This window comes from Eschrichtius robustus, chromosome 3 (assembly GCF_028021215.1).
Source record: "Eschrichtius robustus isolate mEscRob2 chromosome 3, mEscRob2.pri, whole genome shotgun sequence".
Taxonomy (NCBI): Eukaryota; Metazoa; Chordata; class Mammalia; order Artiodactyla; family Eschrichtiidae; genus Eschrichtius; species Eschrichtius robustus.
The window spans coordinates 27,429,933-27,447,453 of NC_090826.1; the positions used below are offsets into that span (position 1 = coordinate 27,429,933).

At 43.1% G+C, this 17,521-nt stretch overlaps 1 protein-coding gene across 2 annotated transcripts in view; it reads right to left on the reverse strand.

Moving 5' to 3' along the window:
* CSMD2 (CUB and Sushi multiple domains 2) overlaps positions 1-17,521 on the reverse strand; it is a 645,193-nt gene that overhangs the window by 587,192 nt on the left and 40,480 nt on the right. The gene's annotated exons all lie outside the window — the stretch shown is intronic.

Below are 17,521 nucleotides of genomic sequence, written 5' to 3' on the forward strand. Positions count from 1 at the left end.
TTTAAAACAATAACCTACATCCTACTTACGGTGAAATGCCTGATTAAGATCAGGAGTGAGATAGAAATGCTACTATCACCTCTGAGATTTCACGCTTTATTGGAAGAGCTAATCCATGCGATGCAAGAAAAAGAAATGAGAAAGGAGCAAGCAAAATTATGGTTTGTAGATGATATATTAATATACCCAGAAAACCCAGGAGAATCAATTAGGAAGCTATTCGAACTAATAAGAAATTTCAGTAAAGTAGCCAAACACAAAATAAGTATACAAAATCAATGACATTTCCATATGCAAGTGACAGATAAAAATATAAAGAAAAAAGGTCTTACTTATGATAAGTACAAAATGCGTATAATAAATGAAAATAAACTTAATAAGAAATGGGCAGTCACTGTATAAAAATGACATTTAGAGAGGGATAAAAAATTTGAATGATTGGAGAGACATACATAATCTTGAGTGGAAGACTAACTTCTGAAAGGTTAATTTGGAATATTAACCTTTTGAAAAGTTAATTTATAAGCTTAATGCAATTCTGATCAAAAGCCCAATAGCCTGTTTTAAATTTAGTAAAAGGGTGCCTAAGTTTAACTGGAAGAAACAGACAGTGGCAGACAATGGATATTTTTTGAAAAGGTAGAAACTGTAGTATTCTCATTCTACAAGATACTAAACAGAATCACCGAATGATGCTTTGAAAATAGTGTGGAGGTGGCCCTAGGCTGGACAGGTAGAAAATGACACAGTATTACAGCAACAGCTTTAAATAGGCGTAAAAATTAAAATACATACAAGCATTAAAAATCAGTGAGAAAAGAAAAACATTTTGCAAGGTCAACTAATTAACTGCTTGAGAAAAGAATTAAGTTATCTTGTCAATTCACACCATATACTAAACTAAGTTCTTTAAAAAGTCAAAAAATAATTAGAAGAATATATACACAAATAATTATCTGACTGTGATTTTCTGAATGTAAAACCTGTGGAAGATACTACAAGATTGATAGTTTATACAGAAAGTATGTGTAGGTCAAAAATAGAAACAAAATCAAAAGGCACACAAAAAGGTTAGGTAGAAAAGTATCAATAAAACAGTTAACACAGAAAGAACTCTTACTAACCAGCAGGAAAACAACAAGCACTATGATTAAAAAGCTGGACAGGGTCTTGAATAAGTTAGTTCATAAAGGAAGACATAAGTGGCTCAGAACCCAGAAAAAATATTCAACTACAGTAATAAGGAAATAAAGCTCCTATCTCTACAACTTTTAAAGAAGCCCCCTGGTTCATGTTCCTGAACTTCACCTCACCGGCACTGGCACCAGATCTACTCAGCTCATGTCTCTGAAATCTGTCTGGTGATGTCATTGCACCATGTCATTCACTCATTCATTCATTCATTCATTCCTCTAGGTTAGACCCTGGGATGGGGCTTGGGGCCTGGATCATAGACCCAGACATAAGCAAATACTTCCACGTGGCAATACTGTGCTACAGGGCTGCACAGAATGATCCTGGAGTATAGACCCAACAGGGGTCACGCCTTGAGGACCACCCTCATTCGTGTCCTGGTCAACCACTGATACCAACATTCACCACCATCCCCCAGCATCCCAACTGCTGTGTGGGTCTGCAGTTTCTGATTCAGAACCTGGGTATGAACAGCGTCTCGTGCTGTGGAGAAAGAAATCAGGGGGGCTCTAAACAGAGACCCTGGGAACACTTTCCGTGTACAGGGACAAGAGAGGTGATGGAGTAGGAGGCAGGAAGGCAGGCATAATGGTGGGAGGAGAACCAGAGTGTAGTTCCATACAGGAGAAGGTGATTCAGTGCATTGAGCACCACAGGGGGGCTAAGGTGAGGGTCTGGGATGAGGTCACTTGGTTTGATGTCTAAATGGTCCCTCTGGAAGTAAGGATGCTGAGAGTGGGAGCTCTGTCCTGGTTCCTGTTGCATCCCCAGTGCCGAGAATTCAATAAGTATTTGCAGAATGGATACACGAACTTCAGCAAAGACAGGTGGCAGGTGACACGGTGGACAGAGGCCAGATTGTAAATAAGTAAAGGCAAGATTGGCTGGTGAGAAGGTAGAGGCCATTATATTTTAAACAATAATGTATATATTTTCCTCCTGGCAGAAAATTTGGAAAATATAGGCAAGAATTTAAAAAAGAGGAAACACTACAATCTCGCCTTCCTCTCAGAGGCAACCGATGTTAATATTTTCTTTTTTTTCTAGATTTTTCCATGCATATTTCACATCGTTGAGATAATAGTATATATATAATTTTGTGGGCTCTTTTTTCAGTAAATTATTCTTCAGTTTTAAGTTGTAAAAGGCAATGTTACTTGTAATATATACATGGCTATGCATACATGCAACACAAAGATGTATAAGGACAAACGGGTCCCCAGTCTCTCTCCCTTCTACCCACTCCAAAGCTACCAAAGTTAACCAGCAGGTAACTCTCTCCTCTCCAACCTTCCCATCTCTCATGCAAACAAAGACACATTCCGGGAGAATTTTTATTATTTTTTTTTTAAAAATGAAATCGTAGTTGCACTCATTTCTCTGCAACCTGCTTTCTCATTTAACAATACATCGGGGACACCTTCCAGGTCAGTAGAGCCATATCTAACTGATTTTTTTATATAAATGTGTAAAATTCCACAGCCTGGAAGTATCTCAATGTATTCAACCACTCCCCTGCTGATGGCCGTTCAGGTCATTTCTCGGTTTTCTTTTGCAACAATTCAGTAAACATGACAACACAAGCCCTCCCGCCCCAAGATACTGAATTCATAAACAGCATTTTAAATGGACGCGCCACATTCTAGTATATGGTTATACTAGAATTTACTCAACCATTCTCCTACTGTCAAGCATTTAAATTGTTTCTGGATATTTTTTTCTGTTATAAGTAAGACCTGGCCTCTTAGTAAGGTCTGGTGACAGCATGCTGGTCAGTGTGGTGGAAAATGCTTTTCCATGGCCAGAGTCCCACACCGAGTGTTCACTTAAGCGGTAACTGCATCCAGTTTGGTTTCTGGGGGGTGTACTGTCCATAGGAGGCTGGCTGATCTCTGTGGCAGGTGCTGTTGGAGATGGTTAGACGGGGCTGGAACCCGGACTCATTCGGAAGTCTCCCGGGAATCAAATGTTGGTTAGTGAGTTGAGAAAGCTATAACCCAGTATGGAGGTTCCTTAAAAAACTAAAAATAGAACTACCATACGACCCAGCAATCCCACTACTGGGCATATACCCGGAGAAAACCATAATTCAAAAAGACACATGCACCCCAATGTTCACTGCAGCACTATTTACAATAGCCAGGACATGGAAGCAACCTAAATGCCCATCGACAGATGAATGGATAAAGAAGATGTCCTCAATAATTTTAATTCCTCCCTTGAGGAACTATCTGATGAAATTTTGGGCTCATTTTCCACTGTGGTGTTTATTTTTTCTCACTGAGTTACATATTTATATCTTCTATGCATCACATGTGCTACATATACATTTGTAGTCATTTTGGCCTTTTAATTTTATGATGACATACAAAGGTATCTAAATTTTATGTTCTTAAATATTCCATGAGTTCTTACTATTTTTCTTATTAATTTGTGCTAACTCTTTAGAGAATCAGGATTTCACTCTTTTGTCATATTTGCTGAAAATGTTGTTTTTCACCTGTTGTGTGCTTTTTGTTTCATTTAGATTTTTCATGTAGAATGAAATGTTTGGTTTTTACAGGCAGCCACCTTTACCTGTCTTTTTCTTGGTAATATTTTTTTTTCCTTCATTGACATTTAGAAAGATTTCTCTCTGGCTTCTCATCCTACTCAACACAGCAGCCGAAGTCCTTCCCACATCTCAGAAGCCCTACCTGAACGGACACCTCGCTGCCCCTGACCTTCTCTCCTGTCTCTCATCCCTTCATCCCTGTGATGGGCCATGATACCTAAGCCCATCCCATGCCCACCTTGGGACCCTGCACTTGCTCGACCTCCAGCCCAGAAAGCTCTTCCCCAAGAGCTGTGTGACTCACTCCCTCACTTCCTTCAGCCTGAGTCAAGTAACACAGCCCACCCTAAGTGAAATCCAAGCCTCCCTCCTCTCACGCCAGCCCTCCAGGTTCATGCTTTATTTTTTCCACAGCACTGAGCATCCTCTGACATCTATTTTCTTGTTTATTTTCAGTGCCCCCCTACCCCGATAGAATGCCATCTCCATAAGAGCAGGGGAGCTATTTTGTTTCTACTCTCTCTCCAGCTCCCAGACCTGTACCTGGCACACAGCAGACGCTCCCAGAAGAGTTGTTGGTTGAATGAATGATTCATGCATATTCATTGCCTCCCCAGCTCTCTGTGCTTGGAATGCTCTCTCTCTAGTTCCCTCACCCAGCTGACTCAAGGCACACTAAGACTCATTGCCTCCTCCAGGGAGCCCTCTTGGAACCCTCGAGATAATGGCAAGTTTTCTTCCTTTGTTTGCTCATCCTTAGTGAATGACTTAGTGAACCAGTGAATATCACTGCTTTCACCAATGGTGACATAATGATATGTTTATGTGGCTTCTCCAGCCATAGACTCCTTGAGATTTCATTCATAGTTTTATCTCTAGCACCTAGCTCAATACTTGCCCATAGTAGTCACTCCATAGATATTTTTGGAATGAATGGATGAGTGAAATGAATTAATCTTTTTATAATACCCAGAAGACACCTACCAACCTACCATTTGGGTATGTACGGCGTATTCTGAAGGTGGCTTCGTGAAAAGGTTAAAAGCTTGGGTTTTGGAAACAAAAAGGCTTCGGTTCAAATTTCAGTTTTGCCACTTAATACTTTATGGGCAATTTATGTAAACTCTTTAAACTCTCATTTCAAGATCTTTAAAATTAACAACCACTTCTAGGATGGTTGTACAGATTAATGTGATAATATCTGCTAAATTGCTAAATACTCAGTATAGTACCTGACACACTATAAGTAATCAATAAATACCAGCTAATCTTTCAGTAAAGGTTTGTACTTTTCTTTATATAGGTCTCAGTCACATCTTGTTAAGGTTATTCCTAGACATTTTATGCCCTTTTTCTTGCTCTAGTGAATGACATTTTTTCCCATTATTTTTTTTCTAGCTGGTTATTACTGATCAACAGAAAACCTATTGATTTTTATACATTCATCTGGCATCCAACAGGGTCTCTGAACTCTTATTAATTCCAAAGATTTCTCAGTTGATTCCCTTGGGTGTTTTAGGCATACAATCATGTTGTCTACAAATAATGATAATTTTGAGGAGATAACTCTTTTGAGAAGTTTGGCAGGAAAATTCAATTCAATTCTGCAAATATTTATTGACTGATAAGGTCAGTTTGGGACAAATTTAGTTGGAGAAGCCAGTGGGACATCCAGACAGAGATGGCCAGAAAGCAATTAGGGCCATAGAATGGAATGTGGGAGTGCAATCTGGGTTGGAGAGATGGATTTGTGGAAAGCATGCAATTAATGAGACTGCCCTAAGAGGAAACACAGAGGAGTGTGGCAGATGCCGGGTAAGTCACGCCCACGAAAGACATCTCACCTGCACACAGGCAGCCCGCTGTCTATCTCACTTCTACAACGGGACTCTGGCTTACCTCTATGCCTGCCTTCTGCGGGGGCACCTTGTCTGGACAGATGGGAGAAGCAGGGGCCAAACAGTATCTTTGGCCTCTGCAGTCACCCTTTAGTTGTGAACCAGAAGCCAGGGTCATAGAGATGCTGGCACTGGGCCTCATCTTAGCCCCTCTCCCCTGCACATTATGCTTGTCAGACCAAAGAGCTCACCATCTACAAACCTACAAACACCCCACGATCCTTCAGGCCGTACAATGCTTGGCCCATTGCCTGGAATGCCTTTCCCCTACCTTGTCGACCTAGGAAACCTTACTCACTGTTCCAGATTCAGTTCATACAGCACCTCCTCTGAGGCGCCTCCCCTCGTTTCCTGGGCAGTTACTAAGTTTTCTCTCTCTCTTTCTCCCTCTCTCTCTCTGTCACTGCAACAGCCATCCACCAAATTCCATGCCTCTTCCCTCCCAATCTATCCCTCTCAAAAAAACAAACAAACAAACAAACAAAAATTGGCTTGCCACTCTTGCTTTAAAATCCTTCAATGGCTCCTCTGGGAAAAGCCCACAGTCCTAAACATGGCACACAAGACGCCCCCTTGAGACACCCACTGCTCCTCTCCCAGGCTTTGCTTCTTGCCACTCTTTCCCTTAAGTGACACTCCAGCCCCAGCCAGGCTCTCTCTGTTTGGTTCCTTTGATGCTCTGTGCTCTTTTGCTCCCTCTGTCTTCAAACTTGCTGCTCCCTCTGACTGAAGCAACCTTTCTTCATCCTCTGATCTGGTCAACTACTATTCATCTCTTAGGTCTCAACTGAAACTTCAGCACCCCCAGGAGACCTTACTGACCACTGCACTAAGGTGTACTCCCCTCACCCCAACACACACCCAAACACACACCCCACTGTGTGTCCCCACAGAGCCCTGCACCTCTGTCATCACTCACAGCACACATCACGGCATCACTTGTTATCTGTGTTCCCTGGGAGATGTGGATTCTGTCACATTCACGCTGATCCGCAGCACCCAGCATGTTGCTTGGACAACAGGTGCCCCGTAGAGATCTGCATAATGGCTGCACCTTGCACGCAACTCTACTGGGTCACACATCCTACTGAACTGCAGACCCAGAGCTCCTCCAGGGTCATACTCCTCCCTGGAACCTTAGCGCCCAATGCCTGGTATATGCTGTAGATGTGCATTCAGTGTTGGATGAGAGAATTATCACAGGTATCTCCAATGAAGACGTGCATTGATTTTTTTTCCCTAGAAGTCTTAACAATCCGAGAAATTTCCATTAATGTGTCCAGGGTTTCTCAGCTGAGCACTATTGACATTCGGGGCAGGACAGTTCTTTGTTGGGAGGGCTGTCCTGTGCATCAGGATGTTTAGCACCATCCCAGGTCTCTACCCCTGGGTGCCAAGTAGCACCTCCCAGTTGTGACAACCAAAAATGTCTTCAGACATTGCCAAATGTCCACTAAGAAGGAAAGTCACATATACATACGAACCTAGCCTCCCACCTTTTTTCATTCATTTTAGGGGACTTGCAGGCCAAAGCAGCCCACCCATGGACCTCCTAGACCAGGGGTGCTTCACCTTTGTTGTGCCGTGGCCCCCTTTGGCAGCCTGGTGAAGCCGTCTCAAATGATCTCTTTAAATGCATACAACAAAATACATAGAATTACAAAGGAAACCAATTATACTGAAATATAGTTTTCAAAATATTTCAAAAGTTTGTCATATAGTATTATAGGTGCTCCTTTATTAATGCATTATGAACAAGATCTAGCAGTGGGCCTGAAAAATACTGTAGTTCAAAGCACAAATGGTCTTTCTAGATAGCTGCAACTACTGTAATGTTCTACGAAAATACCTGTGATCTTTTGAGTGACAAATTCACAGGTACTGCTAGTACTGCTGTACTTTGTTGCTTATATTCATGATTAATAGAAATGCTAGGTTTCAGTAGCAGATTGGTGAAAATAAAGATGCAACTTTCTCCATCCAAGTTAGAGATGCCCTGGATTCTACCCAGAACCTCAGAGGTCCAAGCCAAATTCAAGTTTTCATTCAGCAAGTCTGGGGAGGGCTGCTTCGTTCCAGGCTCTATGTATGTGGGCGTGGGTGTGTGCGGGTCTCAGGGGGTGGGATTGGGGGGTGGGAAATGGGAGGGGCGGATTGTGTATAATATGATCCATGCCCTCAAAGAGTTCACAGTGGAGTATAGAAGACAGACAGACATGGCCCATCTTACTAACCGTGTCTCCACTTGCTGAGTGGTTTGAGGACACCTCACTGTTGGATCCCAGGGGCACAGCGGAGAGCACATACAAACACACCCAGAAAGACGGGTGTTTTTGGGCAGGTCTAAGAAGGGGACCAACATTTATCCACGTGCTTCCCTAACATCATCCCCCTGAATTTAGCAACGACCCTTTGAAATGGCTGTCATGCCCCCACCTCCACCACTGTACAGGTGAAGAACCAAAGCTCCTCAAGGCTTAAGAACGTGCTCAAGGTCAAACAGGTAGCAGCGGAAGAGCTGGGATTCAAACACAGATCTGTGTGAAAGCAAAGCTCAGGCCCCTCCCTCTGCCAGGCTACAAGATTCACACACCACCTGGGGACGCACTTCCAAAGCTACGGTGCTGTTTCCACTCTGCACCCAGCTCTAGTGGCAAAGCCTGGAATTTGTTGAAAAGAGCTTAGCACAGTTGCTGTGCTGTGGGACAAGGAAACAAAGCAGGGTCTCCTTCTTCCTCTCAAGCCGGGGAGGCATGCAGCAAAGGCACAAAACAATGCATGGCAGACGGGGTAAGGCAGCAAGCCTGTCCCTGTGCCACGTCCAATTGCTCTGTGGGAATAATCCCGTGCTGTTCAGCTTCCTAATTCTAACTCCAGGCTCTCTGATTCTCCAGGACATGCTGAACACAGAAGCCATCACAGTGGACCAAATATGATTTTCCCTGCCTGGCAATACAGATGCAGCTCTTCTGTCATCATTTTGAGCCAATACCAGCCAGGGGTTGTTTATCATGTTGACAGGGAATCCTGGACCAGCAGAGGTATCTCTGCATTGCTGATGGCAGAGCTTCTCACTCTTTGGGTTGTGCTACATCCCTGGATCAGCACCAAGAGAAGAGGGCAGGTGTGTCTGGGAACAGGTGCCGCTGCCAGGCTGGTCCTGCTCCTGGCTGGGTCTTTCAGAGCAAACATAGGGAGATATCACTGAGTTCTCCTCAGCTGAGAAGACACTTGAGCTGTGGTTTTGGTTCAAGGGATGGGGCTGAGTACAGGGAATGACACACAGAAGTTCAGGTCTTCGCAAATTCATTCATTTATTCATTTAAAAAACAGTATTGAGCACTCACTATGTCCCAGGTACTCTCTCTGCCCTTATGGACTTAGTCTAATAATAACAGATCATTAAACATTTTTTCCTGTGCCAAGGGCTGTCTTATGTACTTTACATCTAATAACTCATTCCATCCCCACAACTGTATTAGATAGGTACTATCATGATTCCCATATCACAGGCGAGAAAACTGAGGCCCAGGAAGGTTAAGTAACCTGCCCAAGGTCAGACAGCTGATAAATGGTGGAAACAGGATTCAACCCCAGGCAATCTTGTGTCATATCCTGTCTCCTTAACCACTACTCCATGGATGGGTGGATTGATTTGGGGGGGTGAGGGGAGTGGCTAGATGCCTACTTTGGCCAATGTGATAATTGATTTGGGGGGTGAGGGGAGTGGCTAGATGCCTATCTCTTTCTAGACCACTCTGATAGACAAAGAATGTTGCCTTGGGGAGCCCTTTTCTTAAGTGTCAATCATCTCAGCTCAAACTCCTAGGCTTCTGCCCTATTGCCTGCCTTTTTGGGGTTCAGCCCACTATGGTGAGGCTCAGTGTGGCATCAGAAGAGAGGACACATGGGAAATTCTGTACACGATGGACTTCCCAGAAGGAAAAAAAAATAACTTGGGAAATGGGAGTGAATTGTCAAAACCAAGCTTGCATTGCAAAATTGAGAAACCAAGCTTATGTCTCTGTCTCTACCACCAGAGCACCTCATGATGGCAAGGACCACATCTGATTCACTATTAAATCTCCAGCACAGAATTTGGCATTTCATAGACACTCAGTTAATATCTGTTGAGTAAATAGATTAGCTTGTCCAGTTGCCATCTGTGCTTCTTTTGTTTTGTTTTGCTTTTCATTTGTTTCTTTATCCATCAAAAGCTCATGGCTGCTATTTTTTCTAATACACACACCCATGGTGGAACTGGCCTCATCTCTAAGGGACAGAGGTAACTTCAAGCCCTTTGGTCTCATGTGACCCAGATGTGAAAATTAATTAAAAAATGCAGGGTGGGGGGGAACCTAACATGGTGAAATGGGAAGAATCTGAAAACCTAGGTTCTTAATTCTGCTTTGCCACTTCATAGCAAGGAATATGGTCAAGTCCCTTAGTCACTAAGGCCCCCGCCCCTCCATCTTATAAAGGGGGTCTCAAGGTCACCTTCACATAGATGTCCTGAGTCAGCTGACCCAAGTGAACGGTTGGTGCTGCCTGGAGCAGAAGAGCCCTATCCATGGTCCTGAACCATTAATGTCCTCAGGGACTGTTGTTTCTCCTGACCCTCGGCCACTGAGATGCCTGTCCAACCTCTCCCAGGATTTCTGCCCAAGATGAGAAAGGAAGAAAGGAGTTGGTGAGATGAAGAAGCAGAGGGAGAGAGGGAGAGCTGGGGTAAGGGGCTGACGGGGCAGAGGTGAGGGCAGAGAGCACTGGAGCTCCACTCAGGTCCTGAATGCCAGACACAACGTCCTCCAGCCTTAGACCAGACGGAGCCAGAGGCCACACTAGAGGTGGTCTGCCACAGGAGGCCTGGGGTGAGGGAAAGGGGGGTGGGTGGTCCCTTAGGAGTGTATTCCTGAGATGTTCCTAACACTTAATCCTCAGCAACCAATAAGTAGGACAGGTGGGAGACTACCTCTCTGGAGATGAAGGGTGGGGAGACTTGAGCTACAGAGTAAGAAACAAAACCAGACATCCTAAAAGCCACAGTAAGGGAAGATGTAACATGTGGTCACCAGCAGTTGGGTACAGCCTCTTCTTCCTCTGTAGATGGCCTACCCCCCTCATTCCTCCAGCAACTTCAGACTGGACATCTGCTGGGAATCCAAAAGGCTCACTCATGGAGACTTTCGCGGCAGACTCTCCTTTAAATTAGGCATTCAAAGGTCATCTGTAATTTCATTTTGTTTTTTTCCACTCTTCAGCAAGGTGCTGTTCTTTGTACATGCTAAGGAAAGGCCTTTGTGTTTTGATGCCCCCAACTGCACACTTGAATTTTATCTGAGCTCTGTTTGGTAATTTGAAAATTGTTCCTATCCGAGAGCTTAAGTCAGCCCTCTCTGTTCAAGAAAATTAGTGATGGGTTAGTTCTGGCCTGGCGCAGCTTGGACCAGCCTAGATGCCAGTAAAAATTCATTCATTCAACCAGTACTCACTGTACTTCTACCACCTGCCAGGCACAGGGGGACACAATCTCTGTTCTCATAGAGATTCCCTGTCTTACTCACCCCTCCCCAACCATGCTTGCTTCCCTCCCGTTCCTCCCACAAGCTGCCATGCATTTGCTTTTCCTTCTTCTTGCAAAGTTCTTTACCCCAGATAAGGCAAACCCCTTCTCTTCCTTTAAGTCTTTGCTCAACATTCCCTTCTCAATGAGTCTGCCCTGACTACTCTTTAGAAAATCATATCCCACTTCCCCACCTCCATCCCTAGCACCTCCAAGCTCCCTCACCTGTTCATATAATCTTTCTCCCATAGCATGTATCACTCTATAGCATCCTACTAGTTTACTTATATATTGTGTGTATTGTTTATTGTCTATTTCCTCTTGCTAGAACATTCACTTCACAAGAGCAAAGTCCCTGTTTTATTCACTGATGCATCCTAAGTGCCTAGAACAGTGCCTGGCACAGAGTAAGGCAATGAATGTTCAATGAATGAATGAACTACAATCCAGTGCACTCACAAATGTACAGCTCATATAAACCCAACTCCCTAAAGGCTCAGGAAGCCACACTAGCTGGTGTGGCTCTGTCGGAAAGCAGTTTGGGGTGGAAGAGCCCACAGATCCAGCCCACAGTGGAATTAGAGCTGGGGATGGGATGCCATTGGCCTCCCAGGGGCCACTGCCCACTGCTCCTATGGTTACCTCCCCACCAGACTGAGCTCTTTGAGGGCAGAGAGCATAGTCTGCCTTTTTCACCAACACATTCTTGAGGGCCCAGCCCGGGGCTGCCAAAGGAAGCAAATGTCAGTAAGCACAAGGCTGAAGGAATTTCAGCCGTCATTTATCAAGCACTGACTATGTGCCCCACACAATGCTGAGCTCCTTACTCACATTATTTCTTTCAAACCTCACCACATACCAAAGAGGTGGGTATTATTTTTTACCTTGTTTAGCAAATGAGGTTTAGGTTAAGTAACTCATCCAAGTTCACATATACAGTAATAGATGACTAAGCGGGTTTTCAAACACAGGTTTGTCTGACTCCTGAGGTTGAGATCTGAAAGTATATGCTCTACCACTGCACTGGGATGAAAGAGAGGGAGAGAGGGAGAGAGAGAGAGAATGAGGAAGGGAGAGAGGGATGGAAGGAGGAAGGAAAGAAGGGGGAACAATGGTGGGGCAGGCCATATGCCATCTGTAGCATGGAAGTCTAGAAGAGCTGACCAGAGCTAAGGAGTTTTCCTCTTGGCTGGACACGACTCCATTACAGCCCTGTACCCCACCCCCACCCCAGAGGAAGTACAGAGATGACACACCTTGTCCTAGAAGAGACTTTATTTTAATTAATTCTTCTATATCTTCCCTCTCTCTGTTTCTCTGAGCTTGAATAAACTGAGGGAAAAATATATCTGAGTGGGAGACAGATAATGTAAAAATTGTGTCAGGGAGTAATAGAGAAATGTATTTCCTCTTAAAATCTCTATAAAAGGAAATCAGAGCTCCACTGTTGCTCGTCACCCATACGCGTGCAAACCATGGTGAACAGGATGATGAGGCTGGTCACGTGGAAGCATCTGATTCAGAACCCACCCCAGTGACCTCAGACTTCTGCTTAGAAGACATCGCTATGGCTGTTTCCCCAGATGCCCAGTGCTGGCCTTAGAGGTCTTCATTCACCTGGGGCCTCCTCCAACCTGGTCAGCCACAGCCCCGGCCTATATACTTGCCTGCTGTCCCAGTGGCATCCATGCTCCAGTGAAAGCCCCATCCACAGACACTCAGCACCTGAGGTCACTCAAAGGGCGTCCCGGAGGACTGCTCTGCAGACTTCTGTGGATGAGAGTCCTGGGGACACTTTAGGGCCACCAGAAATCCTGCCGGTGCTGTATCCCTTCTCCTGTGGGCACACTAAAATGGTATCAGGAATTCCCAGGGCCATCGGCTGTGTGGCCTTGATAAAAATCAAAAGTATATGTTGAATGAATCGGCCGGCCTTCTAATAGGAGAATCTGTAAGGCCCCTAGGTGATTCTAGAGGCCCCTATCTGTAGGTAGGGGCCTCTAGAATCTACTTGGTCCCAGTGCTGGGGATTTGTGGCAGGAAACACACTGGCTTGAGGAGTAGCATGGGCCTATGCGAAGAACAGAAGTCAAGCCAATTCAATGGATATTTACTAGCGCCTTCTCCAAGACAGCCTGACCCTTCCCTGACAATGCTCTTGCTTGAGTGGCAGCTGGCAAGCAGATGTGTAACAGGGAAGGACAGAGAATTTATAGCAAGGAGAAAGAGAGGGACCTGGAGGTAGAGGTGGAAGCCAGCTTCATCCTTACTGCTGTGAGTTAAGCTCTGCTCTGGCAGGGCCACCCCTTAGCTCCAGTCTCTTAGCATAGGCTGGAGAACCTGTTCTGTCCCTGTTTCTTGTACCCTCCTGGTGACACTTTCCCTGTGGATTCTTAGGATCTAGAGGTACCCATCTCCTTGTGCCTCCCAAGAGGGACGTGTGACTCTGATCATGCATGACTAGAAAGAAACCAGAAGTGTCACATCGATTGGGGGTGGTGGAACTGAGACCCAGGACCTCTGACTCCTGACAGATCCCACCGATACAACACCCTCTCAAGACACATCTGTCCCTGAAAAAGCTAAGAGCACATGTTCACCTGCAGTATGAAGACCATGCACGCTGCACTTGGTCAGGAAAAGCAGAAACACACGTATATGCAACCATCATATGCCCCGTGATCAACTGCTGGGTGGGAGAGCATCTACTGTGGCACAGTATGGCGTTTACAGGAGAAAGGTCCTGGTGCCCCCACACCCCTTACAGCCCTGTGGCCTCTGCTGCGGGCAGTGGGGAAGGATGCCTGGAAGAGGTGCCATTAAAAAGAGGCTTAAGGAATGACATCAGCCAGATGGCAAAATAAGAAGCTCTGGACTTCACTTCCCCACAGAGATGCCAACTTAACAGCATGTGACCCAAAAACTCTTTATGAGAATTCCAGGAACGTGTTAAGAAGTCACAGTACCCCAGGCAAGTTCAAACTCCAGAACAGTCACATTGAAACAGGTGAGAAAAGCCATTTCACACCAACCACAACAGCCCCAAGCCAGCATAGCTCAGCAAGACTAAGAAGAATAGCCCAACCAGCAGCTTTTCCCTTGGGAGGAAAGAGAAGAAGGGAGCATAAGTCCAATGCTCCAGACTTTCAGAGAACTGCCCAAGGAACTGGTTTCTGTCTTGTCTGACCTGGAGTGCAAACAGGGAATTAGCATACTTTAGATGCCTGGGAGCCACAGAGAACAAGAGAGCTTGGTGCTTGTTGCAGCACCAGAGAAACTGCAGAGACACAGACAGATACCAGAGGGAGTAAGAAATTACAAGCTCTTGCAAAAGAAAATAGCAAGCCTCTCTGAGAAACTACAGGCACAAGCCCAGAGAAGACACATCCCTGGAGAAGGTTTGAGTTGCCTCCAGAGGCTCTAGCCAGGCTAGTTGGAGGTCTTCCCCTGTATGAAGCCAGTCCATAAAGATGAGGATAGGTGACTATTTTTTCAAATGCACAAATCACAGCAAAAAATAAACAGGCACATGGAGAAACAGAGAAACATGCCTCAATCAAAGGAACAAAATAAATCTCCAGAAACTGAACTTGAAGAAATGGAGATCCATGTACTACTGACAAAGAATTCAGAATAATCATCTTAAAGAAGTCCAATGCACTACAAGAGGACACAGATAGGCAACTAAACGAACTCAGGAAAATGATGCATGAATAAAATAATATCAGCAAAGAGACAGAAAGTATTTTTTAAAAAAAGAACCAAAATTTCTGTAGTAAGAAGCTAAAGAATACAATAACTGAATTGAAAACTTTACTAGAGGGTTTCAACAACAGACTTGGTCAAGCAGAAGAAATAATCAGTGAACTCAAAGACAGGTCATTTGAAATTATCAAGTCAGAGGAACAAAAAAGAAAAAAATAAAGTGAAGAAGGCTGAAGGGACTTAGGGGACATCATCAACTGGACCAATTGATATGCATCATAGGAGTCCTAGAAGGAGAAGAGAGAAAGGGGGCAGGCAGCTTATTTGAAGAAATAATGGCTACAAATTCCCAACTCTGAGGAAGGAGATGGACATCCAAATTCAAGAAGCTCAAAAGACTCCAACTAGAATGAACCCAAAAAGGCTCACATTGAGAAAGATTACAATCAAATTGTCAAAAGTCAAAGACAAAGAAAGAGAAAATCTTGAAAGCAACAAGACAAAAATCAACTTGTCACATACAATGGAGCTCATAAGATTATCAGCGCTCCTAAGATTATCAGTGGATTTATCAGCAGAAACTTTGCAGGCCAGAAAGGAGTGGGAAGGTATAATCGAAGTGCTGAAAGAAAAAAAAAAAAAACCTGCCAACTAAGAATACTATATCTGACAGAACTGTCTTTCAAAAATGAAGAAGAAATAAGAACCTTCCCAGATTAAAAAAAAAAAGCTGAAGGAGATCATCACCACTGCCTTACAAGAATTGCTAAAGGGAGTACTTCAAGTTGAAATGGAAGGACACTACACAGTAAATACACACACAAAAAGGACACTACAAAGCAACACTACACAGCAGTGCAAAATTATAAAGCTCCAGGCAAAGGTAAATATATAGAAAATAAAGAATCCTGTAAAACTGTAGTGTTGGTACAAAAAATCACGTTAAATTCTGGTATAGAATTTAAAAGATAAACATAAAAATAAAACTATAAAACTAAGTTAACGGATACAAAATGTAAATAAATATAACTTGTGACATTGATAACATAAAGTTGAAGACAGAGGTGTAAAGCAGTAGAGTTTTTTTATGTGACTGAAGTTAAGTTGTTATCAGTTTAAAATAAATTGTATTAACTATAAGATATTTTATGTTATCCCCATGGTAACTACCTATAAAAGATCCACAAAGGAAAATGAGAAAGGAATGAAAGCATATCACTGCAAATGAATTAATGAAACAAAAGGAAGGCAGTGAGAGAGGAAAAGAGGGACAAAATAACTGCAGGACATACAGAAAACAATTAACAAAATGGTAATAGTAAGTCCTTCTCTATCAGCAATTACTTTAAATGTAAATGGATTGAACTCCCCAGTCAAAAGATATAGAGTGGCTGAGTGGAAAACAACAAGATCCAACTATATGCTGTCTAGGAGACTCACTTCAGATATAAGGACACACATATGCTGAAAATGAAACTATGGAAAAAGATATTCTATGCAAATGGTAACCAAAAAGAGCAGAAATGACCATACTTATATCAGACAAAATAACCTTTAAGTGAAAGACTGTCACAAGACACACAAAAAAGGATATTATATAATATTAAAAGGGTCAATTCACCAGGAAGATATAATAATTATAAATATATATGCACCTACCAGCAGAGCACCCAAATACATGAAACAAACATTGAAAGAACTGAAGGGAGAAATAGACAATAATACAATAATAGTAGGAGATTTCAATACCTCACTTTCAATAAAGGATAGATCAACCAGAAAGAAGTTCAATAAGGAAAGTGTTTAATTACAACACTATAGACCAATTAAGCCTAACAAACATATACTGAACACCACACCCAACAACAGCAAAATAAATATTCTTTGCAAGCACACACAGAACATTCTCCAGGATAGATCACAGGTTAGGCACAAAACAAGTCTTAACAAATTTAAGAAAACTGAAATCATACTGAGTACCTTTTCTGACCACAGTGAAATGAAACTAGAAATCAACAGCAAGAGGAAAATCGGAAAATTCACAAACGTATGGAAATTAAACAACACACCACTGAACAACCAATGGGTCAAAGAAGAATCACAGGGAAATTAGAAAGCATCTTGAAACAGATGAGAATGAAAACACAACACACCAAAACTATGGGATGCAGCAAAAGCAGTATTAAGATGAGAGGGAAGTTTTTAGGAATAAATGCCTACGTTAAAAAAGAAGATGTCAAATCACCAAAATAACTTATATCCCAAGGCAATAGAAAAAGAATAACAAGTTAAACCCAAGGTTAGCAGAAGGAGGAAATAATAAAGATTAAAACAAAATTAAACAAAATAGGGAATAGAAAAACAATAGAAAAAATTGACAAAACTAAGAGGTTTTTTTTGAAAAGGTCAACAAAATTGTCAAACCTTCAGCTAGACTAAGAAAAAAGGGAGAAGACTCAATAAAAATCAGAAATGGAAGAGTAGACATTACAACTGATGCCACAGAAATAAAAAGGATCATAAGAAACTTCTATTAACAATTATATGTCAGCAAACTGGGTAACCTAGAAAAAGAGGAATAAATTTCTAGAAACATACAGCTACCAA